Below are 11064 nucleotides of genomic sequence, written 5' to 3'. Positions count from 1 at the left end.
TGCGTTCAGACACTCCGCCCAAACTACACAAGGATTTGGAAACACTTGATGTCTTTTAACAAATCCCTTTCTCGCTTTAACTAGCCGAGTAGATCTATTGTTTGCAGTCCAGCCCACATGCAGCAAGTGTTCTCTCAATGGCAGGCGCAGGGCTCCTGAGTCGCTCTCTCCAAGGTGAAGAGGACAGAGGACGAATGCAGCCCTGGACTGCGGCCTCTGCCTGCAGTCTTGGTCAGCAGCCCAGCCTGGGCGGCCACGAATGCCTGCCAGAGACTCAGACGACCGACCGGATATTGGCACAAAGAGATGAGTCGCCAAGAACACGCTCAGGATGGCGATAAAGCTGAGGGCCGGGGAACAGCGCTGTGACGGCCAGGAGGCACCTCTCGGGGCAGAGCCAGGGCGCAAGGCCCTGCTGGGAGGAAGGTAAGGGGACACCTTGGGGGTCCCCGGACACCGAGCAAGGCAGAGCTCTGGCCCAGCCACTCTGCAGAGGCCTCCCAGGCTCAGGGAGCTGCCCCAAGCTGGAAAGAGCAGGGCCTCTGGGCCATTCCTCTCCGCTGTTTTCACGCCGCTGTGTGTACTTGGGGATGGTGCTTCGCCCCTCTGGCAACAGTGACCCCTCCGTGGGCCTGGCTCCCCACACCCACCCCAGTTCCCAGCCACCACTCTCCCCTCCAAATTTACAGGGGAGGTAGGATGCGTGGACTGGGGAGTGGACACAGGCCTCTCCCTCCAGGAGGAACCGTGGAATGTTGCCCACCACCCACCCCACCGCCAGTGCTGGACGGCCCAGATGGACCTTTCTAGACCAAGGTCTGAGCTTCGGCCAAGCCGTCTCAGCGGCCCAACCTCCATCCCTCTCACCACCCACCTCACCACCCCCAACCAAAACTTCTGTGTGTGCTCCTTACATTCTTTTTAATTTTTATTTTATATTGGACTGTAGCCGACTTTACATGTTGCGTTAGTCCCAGGTGTGCAACAAAGTGATTCAGTCACACATACTCCTATTTATTCGCACTCTTTCAAATTAAAAGTAGACTCATTTATTTCATTGTCAACCAGGAACCTCAGCGCCCTCTGGGCCACTTTATGGCTCTCTCCTCTGTTTTCCAAGGCACCCCACACACACACACCCCTCTGCCCAGCCATGGGTTACAATCACCTGGAGAGCTTTAAAATGACCCCTGCCCATGAGGGATCTTGTTATGAGAGGTAATGAGAAAGTTCTAGAACTGGATTATGGTAACAGTTGCACAACCCTGGAAATTTAAAAACATTTCGGTGGTACACTCAAAATGAATGAATTTTATGGTGTCTGAATTATACCTTCGGAAAGTTTTTTTTTTTTTTAATACTCATGTCTTTTCCCTGATTTCCTAACTCACCTGTTATTGCAACCTTAGCTGAAAACCATGTATTTACCTGTGTGCCCCTGCATATCAGACACCCAGCACTGACTATCCTTTTCTAAAAACGTACAAGCCAGTGGTAAAGTAAAATTCATAACAGAGTCTGTCTACTTGAAGGGAGTTGGTGGAGGCGGGGAGCCTCTTACCTAGCAGGAGCCTAGGTCAACTGGGTTCACGCTCCTCTGGACACAGACCCTGCTCTCCTGAAGCTACTGTGGGTTGGAGGTGGGGAGGAGGAATCGATCTCAAAACAAGCACACGGACACAAAGCACAGAATTCCATACAGCGACATGTATGGAAGACAATAGGAAGACAACAAAATGCAGAGGGAGGGTGAGGGAGACTGGGGAACACCTTTAGGTAAGACAGGAGAGATGTCCATCACCAACTCCTGGGAGCCTGCTCCAACTCATGTCCATCAAGTCAGTGATGCCATCCAACCATCTCATCCTCTGTCATCCCCTTCTCGTCCCACCTTCAATCTTTCCCAGCATCAGGGTCTTTTCCAATGAGTCAGCTCTTCACATCAGGTGGCCGAAATATTGGAGCTACAGCATCAGTCCTTCCAATAAATATTCAGGACTGATTTCCTTTAGGATGAACTGGTTGGATCTCCTTGCAGTCCAAGGGACTCTCAAGAGTCTTCTCCAACACCACAGTTCAAAAGAACCAATTCTTCGGCGCTCAGCTTTCTTTATGGTCCAACTCTCACATCCATACATGACTACTGGAAAAACCATAGCTTTGACTAGATGGACCTTTGTTGGGAAAGTAATGTCTCTCCTTTTTAATATCTTGTCTAGGTTTGTCATAGTTTTTCTTGAGGTCCTTAACTTCCTTTCAAATGGTTCAGCAACATATCAGGACAAAATATTAACAACTGTTTATTTCAGGTATAGCATATTCACTGTGCTATTCTTTCCATTTTGGGTTTCAAATTTTCATAATAAGAGAATTATGAGAACAGAGAAAGATGTGGGGAGCCGGCCAGGATAAGCACCATGTAGATCTTGAGCTCAGGAATTTGGATTTTCACCTAAGCATTAGGGATTGTAAGCCTCGGAGTGGCATGATCTGCTTTGCCCTGGCATTAATGCAATTGCCTTGGATGTCCACCATCAGGTTTTATAGATGATGGAGGAGTCTCTCTAGAGGCCCACAGGAGCACGTTTCTGATTCTGATTCAGTGAACATTCCCAGCCAGGCACCGTGTGTGCATTTACTCACCTTCATTAATCTCAGACCGCATGAAAACCTGCGATGTCCTCAATATTTATTCTCAATTCTTAAAAATGAGGAAACTGAGACCCGAGGTGATCAGCTAAGGAGTCACCAGCCAGTGGGGACAGAGTCCAGGTCAGTTAGAACTTTAGCCCTGGGGCAGTGCTGAGTCATTATTCCACTTCTCCTAAACCAACCTCCAACATTAATCATAACTGATAAATTAATTGATTCATTACAGTCAAAGTTCCAAAGTGATTTTTCTGGAAGGCGACTTTAAAATGAGGAATGCTGTCACAGAGTGAGGCTGAATTGAATTGCACTCATGGTCCAATGGACCCTGCTTGTCTCTATAAAGGAGATTGCCCACCAGAGCCCCACAAGCTCTGCCTTGCCCTCAGAGATCTGCAGCTGTGGCACCCCGGGTGGGAGCGGCAGTACAGGCACTGATTCTCAGTTACACAAGGACTAATGCTGCTTGTGTGTCTGTTTCAACCCATCACAAATTACATGAAATTCACATATTTAATCTTTCTTGCCCTCTTATTCAAGAGAGAACTATTGGTGTATTGTTAGGCCACGAGACAAATCGTCACTGTTATCCACGTTCTTAACTGGAGGCAGCCTGTCTTTCGTTAGCAAGAATTCCGAATAAACATCATTGCTCTTTGAGATCACTCATAAGCAGCCCCCAGGAGACTGCAATTATACCCGTTTATAATTCTCCTACCTCCCAATCTAACCCCTGATTCATGAATGTGCACTTTTAGGCGTCAGGCGTTAGAATAAATTAGACTATACAATTACGCATAATTAAGGAGGGAAATGGGTACCGCGCTGCAAAGATGAGCCCCATTTTGCTGAAGTAAAGCATGTCTATGTCAGCGTGCCAGCCCAGGGAGGCAGCGTGAAATACAATTAATGTTCTTTAGACTTAATGGGGGTTTATGGTGCTGTTTTTCATTATCACAATATCTCAAGAAATGTAAACAGTGTTCCTCTAACGCAATGGCACTCCTACAAACAAGACAGCTTGGGTTTCAGTGAAAACTCAGCAGAATCAACCGCAAATTCACAATGTTAGGGATGGTGCTGGGATTTGTATTTTAAAACTGGTGCAAAATGGTCCCCACTGAGGAGCTGAGACTTCCATTCCCAGCCCCCTGGGGGTGACTCTGCAGCCCCTTCGGCTTTGTAGCAGCGAGGTTACAGCCAAATTCCTGTGGGTTATTGAAGCCACCTGTGCTTCACTTCTGAGGCTAGCTCACATTCCCAGGCCTCCCTTCTGTAGCCCTATTTCTACTCTTCTCCTTCACAGGCCAATTTGTTCGAGACATGTTAAAAGCCTGACTTTTACAACCCTCATAAAATCCCATCTACTCCCATCTAAATGCAGCCAGCAGTGCTCGGACAATCAGACTGAGTTTCAGCCTCTTGATGGAGATAAACACACAGCAGGAATGATTTTTTTTTTTTTTATTATTGTTACATAGGAATCCAAGGAAATGGAAGGGCCTTCTGGCCAAGCCAGGTAGATAGAATAAGATGGACATTCTGCAGAGAATGCTGCCAAAGAAGCCGCCAGAGGAAGAAAGGAGGCTTGTGGGTGTCGAGAAAAAGGTCCCCCCAAGGTTAAACCAACTCGAGGGAGTGGTGTTGAGGAGTCTGAAAAGCCCGATTATCCAGCCAGGACCAAGGCGGTCACAGCGAGAGATGACATCAGAGTGAGGAGGGACACAGAGGAGAAAGGCTGTCCCGGATGGTGGGGTTAGAGGTGGGAGAGGCCACAGACTCAGGAGGTGGGAGGTTCTGAGAACTATCCTGAGCCCCCGCCCAGGTCCTTGCCCAGCAGTGGCAGAGCAACTCCCCAGGCTGGGGGGCATCTGAACCCCTGAGGCCCCTCATGTTTCCCAGGAGGACCCTGCACTCCCGAATGGGGCCAGGAGTCCCTACCTGCCTGCAGGGAACCTGGGAAACTTAGGCCAAGGCCTCAGACCCAGACGACTGTGGGTTTGCTGAGAATTACGGGGAAAAGAACGTGGCCAGAGGGCACTTTGCAGACCCTCAGGCCCTGTGAGTGTCTGAGCTGGTGAGTTAAGCCCTGACCTGAAGCTGGATCCACAGCATCTGCCTACAGTAGACACATGCCTAATTGCACACACACACACAGAGAGGCACTCACACACAAGATCCATCCCCTTCTTCCTCAAAAAGGATAAGAGGCGAGACGCAGACATCATGTTTGGTCTTTGAACAGCAACAGCTGAAAGAACTATCCAAAACTATCCAGAACAGATAACCAAACGACACCATCTCAGCCCTGCCTACAGCCCCATGGAGGCAATCGTGAGCTGCCCCTCCACTGCTGGGGTTCCCTGATGAGTGGACAAGGAGGCAGGAGACTGTGGCACAGCCCACTTAGGGAAGGGGGAACCATGTTCATAAATGTGAGGCCTCAAGGAAGCCAACGTGGTTTTGAACTTTGGGGGCATGGGATTCCCCTTGACCTCTGAAATGCTCCCCAGAACCCAACACAAAAAGCAAGCAAAAGGCAGATCTCACCTCCCTCCTCCACCCCTCGCCCCCGAGACACCCCCATGGGGCTCTGAGGTTTTCGCACAGCGAAAACGTGTCCCAAAGTCAGGCACCGCCTTGAGTGGGTCAGAATCCCGTTTGTCAACTTTGTGACCCTTGACCTTTCTGAGCATCAGTTTTCTTGAAAGATGAAGAGGATTACATGAGATAATCTGCTGTAAACACTCAGGCGTGAGCCATAGAACTGCCTGTGCAGTATGGGATCTAGCCCCACGGAGCTGGTCCAAATTGAAAGCTGCTGTAAGTGTAAAACACACACCAGATTCCCCAGACTTCATTAGACAAAAATGTAAGATATTTCATTAATAATTGGCATATAGTTTACATGTTGAATTGATACTATTTTGGATATACTAAGTTAAACTATATTATTAAAATTAATTTCACCTGTTTCTTTTTCTCACTGCAGCTAACAGAAAATGTTAAACTACATACATAGCCAGCTTTATGCTTTATGATTCTCCCAGACATCATGGCAATAGGCACTCTGCAGCAAATGTGTCCCTTTCGCAAAGATGAGGCCAAAAGGGTGGGGCGTCCTCACTATTTTTCGTCAGTGATAGTGAATAGGTAAGCCTCACATTTTGATCCAAAGCAAAAAGAGGGCAGAAGATCAGCAACTTCAGTGGTCCCAAAAGGTGGGCACCAGAATCTGATTTGGAAAAGCAAAGTGCCAGGTTTTTCTGATTTACTTGGACTGTCAGTTGATCTAGGGGTAGCTAAGGAAGATTATTGGAGAAGGCAATGGCACCCCGCTCCAGTACTCTTGCCTGGTAAATCCCATGGATGGAGGAGCCTGGTGGGCCGCAGTCCATGGGGTCGCTAAGAGTCGGACACGACTGAGCAACTTCACTTTCACTTTTCACTTTCATGCATTGGAGAAGGAAATGGCAACCCACTCCAGTGTTCTTGCCTAGAGAATCCCAGGGACAGGGGAGCCTGGTGGGCTGCTGTCTATGGGGTCACACAGAGTCAGACACGACTGAAGGGACTTAGCAGCAGCAGCAGCAGCAAGGAAGATTACAGTGAGAGGAGTCTTCAGCCCCAATCGGGTCAGGATGCTCAATTCGAATTTCAGATAAACAATGAAGAATTTTTTCGTATAGGTACATCCTCATGGTCCTTCTGTATGTTTAATCACTAAATACGACAACCCCAGCTGGCATGAAAGACTGCAACAGAGAAAGGAGAAGCTGTGTTGGAAAGTAACAACGGCCTGTGATTTAAAAACATAACTCTGGAGCCAAATGTCTTGGTTTCAAATCCTGAGTCCACTACTTACACCTTTGTTACGTTGGGCCTATTACTCAGCCTCTCTGTGACTTGGTCTGCACATCTGTAATATGGGTCTAATAATACTTCCCTTGCAAGAGGGCTACGCGGTTTACATCAGTTCACCACCTCCGGCAAGAATACTGATCTACAGCTGAGGCATTTTTTCTCTTAGCAACTCAGCTGTGCTTTCTGCAGCTACTAGTTGCTTCTCTGGCTGCTCTTTGCCCACCTCTATCATCCCTGTCCTCTTTTGCAAGGCTGGGGACTGGGGAAAGCGCGGTAGACAGCACCACCTTGAGTCGAATTCCTCCGCTTTCAGAGAAGGCCACTTTCTCCTTTCTTTCCTATTCCCGGACCATTTCTGGGCAACTGGCAGCTATTTAAACGTGAGCTCAAGTTAACGTCTCGAGGAGCTCCCGGGGCGCGTGGGCAGTTCACCCTGCGATCTAGCCGCCGGCCCCGGCTCCAGCCGGCGTGGTTAGAGGCAAGCGCGGGGCTTTCAGGGAAGGCGGTCGGGTGTTTGCAAACCAGGGCGAGCCCTTGTGAAAGCAGATAAAAGAAAACATTTATTAACGTGTCAATACGAGAGGAGCGCCCGGCCGGGGCTGTCGCAAGCCCCGTGGAACACCTGGCTCCTTCGAGCTCCGAGGGAGGAGAAAAAGAAAGCGGAAAGGAGGCGAGGATTCTTTCTCTTTCCAGCCAAGTAAACCTGATCGATGGCCCTCCTGACTTTATTGCGATATTTGATTTATTAGGGATGCCCCCCTCGTGCGTGTGTGTGTTAACACACACACACCCGCGCAAGCACGGTTGGGGCTCGCGTCCCTCCCTCATTTCCAGCTCCCGGGCGAATCCCACAGCTGTTTCAACTCTCCACCGAGGGCGAGCGGGAGCGAGTGTGTGCCGGGTGAGTGTGCGTCTGTGTCCCGGCGAGGGTGCGCGCTCGGCGCCGGGAGCGCGGCCAGCGGGGTCCCGAGGCATCGGGAGGCGGAGTGCCGCTCCGACCCCCGCTCTCCGCCACTGCCCCGTCCGGGGCCGGACTTCGGGGCCAGGGCCGGACTTCGGCGCAGCACAGCCCGCGCCAGCCGGGCCGCCTGTCCTTCCAGCCGGAGGTAAAGCGCTCGCGCGCGGTGGGGCGCCGGGAGGGCGCCGCGGCGGGGTCCCCGCGGCGGCCGGCCCGCCGCTCCCCGCCCCGCGCGGAGGCTGGGGGTGCAGGCAGGGGGCCGGGCCGAGCGGTGCCCGGGGGCTGGCTCCCTGGCGCGGCGGGGCCGGACCAGGGCGATGCGAGAGCGGCCCGGGTGGGGCGCGGACCCGGACTTTGGCGAGGGCGGCGCGCCGGGGCGGGGGCCGAGGGGCGGCGGCGGCGGAGCCCGAGGGCGGAGAGGCGGGAGGAGGGGAGGAGGAGAGGCGGAGAGGCGGCACTCGCCGGAGATGCGGCGGCGGCAGCAGCGGCGCGGAGTCCCCTGCGCCCCGCTGCCCGGCCGGGCTGCGGCAGAGGCGGCGGCGCCCCGCGCCGGGTGAGGCCGCCGGGGCCGTGCGCGCTGGTGAGTGGGGCGCGGGGGCCAGGTGGGCAAGGCGGGGGCTCCCGGCTGCCCTCGCCGGCCCCGGAGCCAGTGCGGCCGCGAGCGCCGCCCAGGTGAGCCCGGGGCCGGTCCCGACCGCCCGGCGTCGGCCCCAGCGCGGAGCGCGGAGGTGGGACCCGGCGGGCAACGGGGTGGCGCCGGCGGGCCGCGGGAGGATGACCGGTTTGACCCCGCTGGCGGGCTGGGCGAGCGGGCAAGGACTTCCCACCGCGCCCCTGACCCGCCGACACGCCTCGCGGAGCCGTGGAGGCCTCGGGGGCCGCGCTCCTGGACTCGCCGGCCGCAGGGGGATGGCCTCCTCGACCCTTTTGAGTTTTAGACCCAGCGGAGCGGCTAGTAGCCAGACCACGTGGGGCTTGTCCGAGCAGGACACGGGAAAGCGGTGGACCGGATCTTCAGAGTGGGAACTTGCAGATACCGAAAGGGCAAATAGGATTATAAAGACAAACTTCCTCCCCGGCTGGGTCAGAACCAGTTCTCATCTCCTTGTAGACAGAGGCCCCGGGCGCCCGAGGATTTCGGAAGTGTGACAGTGAAGCTGCGGCGATTTCTAGGAGTGTACTTTAAAAAAAAAAAAAAAAATTCTTTATAGTAGTTCATTCATTCCTCCTACGAGCGTTTATGAAGCACCTCCTGGTGCCTGGCACCACCGTTATGTTCCAGAGAGACGCGATGAACAGAAAACCTGGTTTCTGAGCAGTGGAAGCTCTTAGTTCACTTGGAGGGCAGCTGGGGAAAGAGATGCAGTCTAAGGGGGGAACCACAAGAAGACACACGCAGATCCTGATTTTGCCCAGTGACCTCTATCTGCAACTTCTTGTCTAGAGACTGAAGACCACTCTGCCTGCACACAGTAGGACAGGTCCATTTTGGCAACCCCCTTTCTCTCCCTCCACCTTCCTGAGAGTTCTGAATATTCCCTGCCCCCTCTCCTCTCTGGGCAGCCTTTCCTGCAGCTTGTTTTAATCACTTTTTGAGTTAAAAGTCAATATTTAATTAACCAAGTCATTACATTCAGCTTCCGCTTGAATCTGGGTATTTGCACATCTGTGCGTGTTGGGGCGCCCGCCCGCACACCCCTCCATCTGTCCCCTGCTTCTCCCCCACAGGGCTGCCCTCACTGTCTTTGCGGCAGAGAAGGAAGGATGCTCTCAAGCGGGTTCTCTGGGGGCCAGAGAAGCAGGGAGGATGGGCTTCCCCTGGAGGACAGCCTGTGCCTCTCCCCGGAGCAGGAAGAGCTACTCTCTTCTTGCAGTTTAATAGCAAAGGGGATTTCTTGCTGCATCTCCACTCCCCATTACAGAGCCACTGGAGGGTTTTAATTAAATTGAAACCATTCATTCCATATAGAAAGAGGGTGGGAAGGAGACTAAAGATCACTTACCTGGTGAGAGAAGTTCTTCCAAGTTTGCTCGTCCATGTGTGGAAGCTAGAGCTCATCACAACAGTCTGTCCAGGTGTGTAATTTAGTGTCCTCATTAGCAGCTCTAGGTGGGTGGCGGGCTTGGCTGATGGCTGTTGGATATTTGCACGTGAAGGATCTTCCCTGGGCCAAGTTTATGGACATATATGCATGATGTTGGCATGGCTACAGTGGATGAGAGGCAGTGTGGCTTTGGGCTTTGTGTATATTTATTGGGTTTTTAAAATTTGCGTTTATGGCATTTTCTGAAACCTTAATTATATGTTAAGTTTTCAAACTTGACGGTTGAACGATGAGTTGATTGTAGAAAGCCTCGGCCTGGAGAAGGACCCTGTGGCTGCGTGTGTGTATGTGTGTGTTTGTGCACGCATATACACAGGCATGTGTGTGTCCCCTGCCCAACTCTTCCCTTGAACTGCCATCCTGAGGACCTAGCTGGTGTACACTCGCACACCCAGGCACTTGAAGATCCTTTGGATTTGGGAATAACATTTCCCTCTTCCTTTCCCCGGATTTGTTTGATTTATCTGTTTGGACCTGCCTCAAGGGGGCAGAGTCTGGTCTTTGGAGTTAGCCAGACGGAGAATCACGCCCAACTCCATCCAATCTGTTCTTAGACTTCCACCCCTCAGAAAGAGACTGAAAGCCTTGCCCTGCAAAAGAATAGCAACATTTCTGACCAGCTAGTAGTTAAGAGACAGCTTAGCTTAGACTTGAGATGACAGCTAACACTTAAGTAGCGGTTCATGGGCCAAGCACTCTTCTAAATCCTTGTGCATAATAACATTTAATTCACACAAAACTCCCAGGAGGTAGGTCCTCTGATTGTCATCGTGTTAAAGAAGAGGAAACTAAGTCACCGAGAGGATTGTGACTTTCCGACAGCCGGTCAGTCATCAAGCCGGGATTGGTGAGACCCTGGGGCGCCAGGGTCCACTCTGACCCACCGTATTCTCCCCCCTCCTTGACCTTGGCCTCTTTTCCAAGTGTCATGCAGCAGAAGAGAACACGATTAGACAATCAGACCTGGAAAGTCAGAAGCCCTCAAACCTCCAGTGTTGGGGAGCCTGGGCTGCATATTTTTAATCTCAGGGCTGGGGGTGCCTTGAGGAAAACACACTACTGCCTGGCCACATTCCCTCCTCCCTACAAGTATACACACACTCACACACTCCTCTAGTCAGGATGCAGAGGGACCCATCACGCGGGGGCTGGCGTAAAAGAGCCATGAGATCTGAGGTGAGGGTTTGTGCCCCCTGAAGGTACAGTGGGTGAAACTTCGCCTAGAGGTGTGGCCCCTTGTGGTTGGTGGTGGGTCGCGTGAGCCTGTCCCTGGAGGGGTGGTCCGGGGGGCCCAGGGCCCTTTGTTTCAGGCCTCGGCCTGTGAGACCAGTGGATGTGGAAGGCGCGGCCACCTCTCAGGACTCACCTCCAGGCGAAGGAGGCCTCGCCCAGGTTCCGTGGGCCTCCTCGTGATGGGCCCTGGTGAGGAATCTGCAGGGCCCCTGATCTGGATTCAAGGCACTAGCTAATTGGAAGATCATTAAGATC

General features: G+C 52.6%; 1 protein-coding gene across 11 annotated transcripts in view; it reads left to right on the top strand.

Moving 5' to 3' along the window:
• Window positions 1-7365: 7365 nt before the first annotated feature.
• The window catches only part of SULF2 (sulfatase 2), a 124616-nt gene continuing 120917 nt past the window's right edge, over window positions 7366-11064 (top strand). For 4 of the 11 annotated variants that reach the window (XM_060397816.1, XM_042230246.2, XM_042230245.2 and 1 more), the window contains exon 1: window positions 7366-7414. The gene's annotated coding sequence lies outside the window, so the exon portion shown is untranslated. Of the gene's footprint in view, window positions 7415-7473; window positions 7620-7916; window positions 8144-11064 lie in introns of those variants that run through there. The other 7 variants (XM_060397817.1, XM_060397815.1, XM_060397814.1 and 4 more) reach the window with 3 other exon arrangements.

This window comes from Ovis aries, chromosome 13 (assembly GCF_016772045.2).
Source record: "Ovis aries strain OAR_USU_Benz2616 breed Rambouillet chromosome 13, ARS-UI_Ramb_v3.0, whole genome shotgun sequence".
Lineage (NCBI taxonomy): Eukaryota > Metazoa > Chordata > Mammalia > Artiodactyla > Bovidae > Ovis > Ovis aries.
Note: the sequence above shows the minus strand (reverse complement) of the source record. Positions and strands in the feature narration are given on the sequence as shown.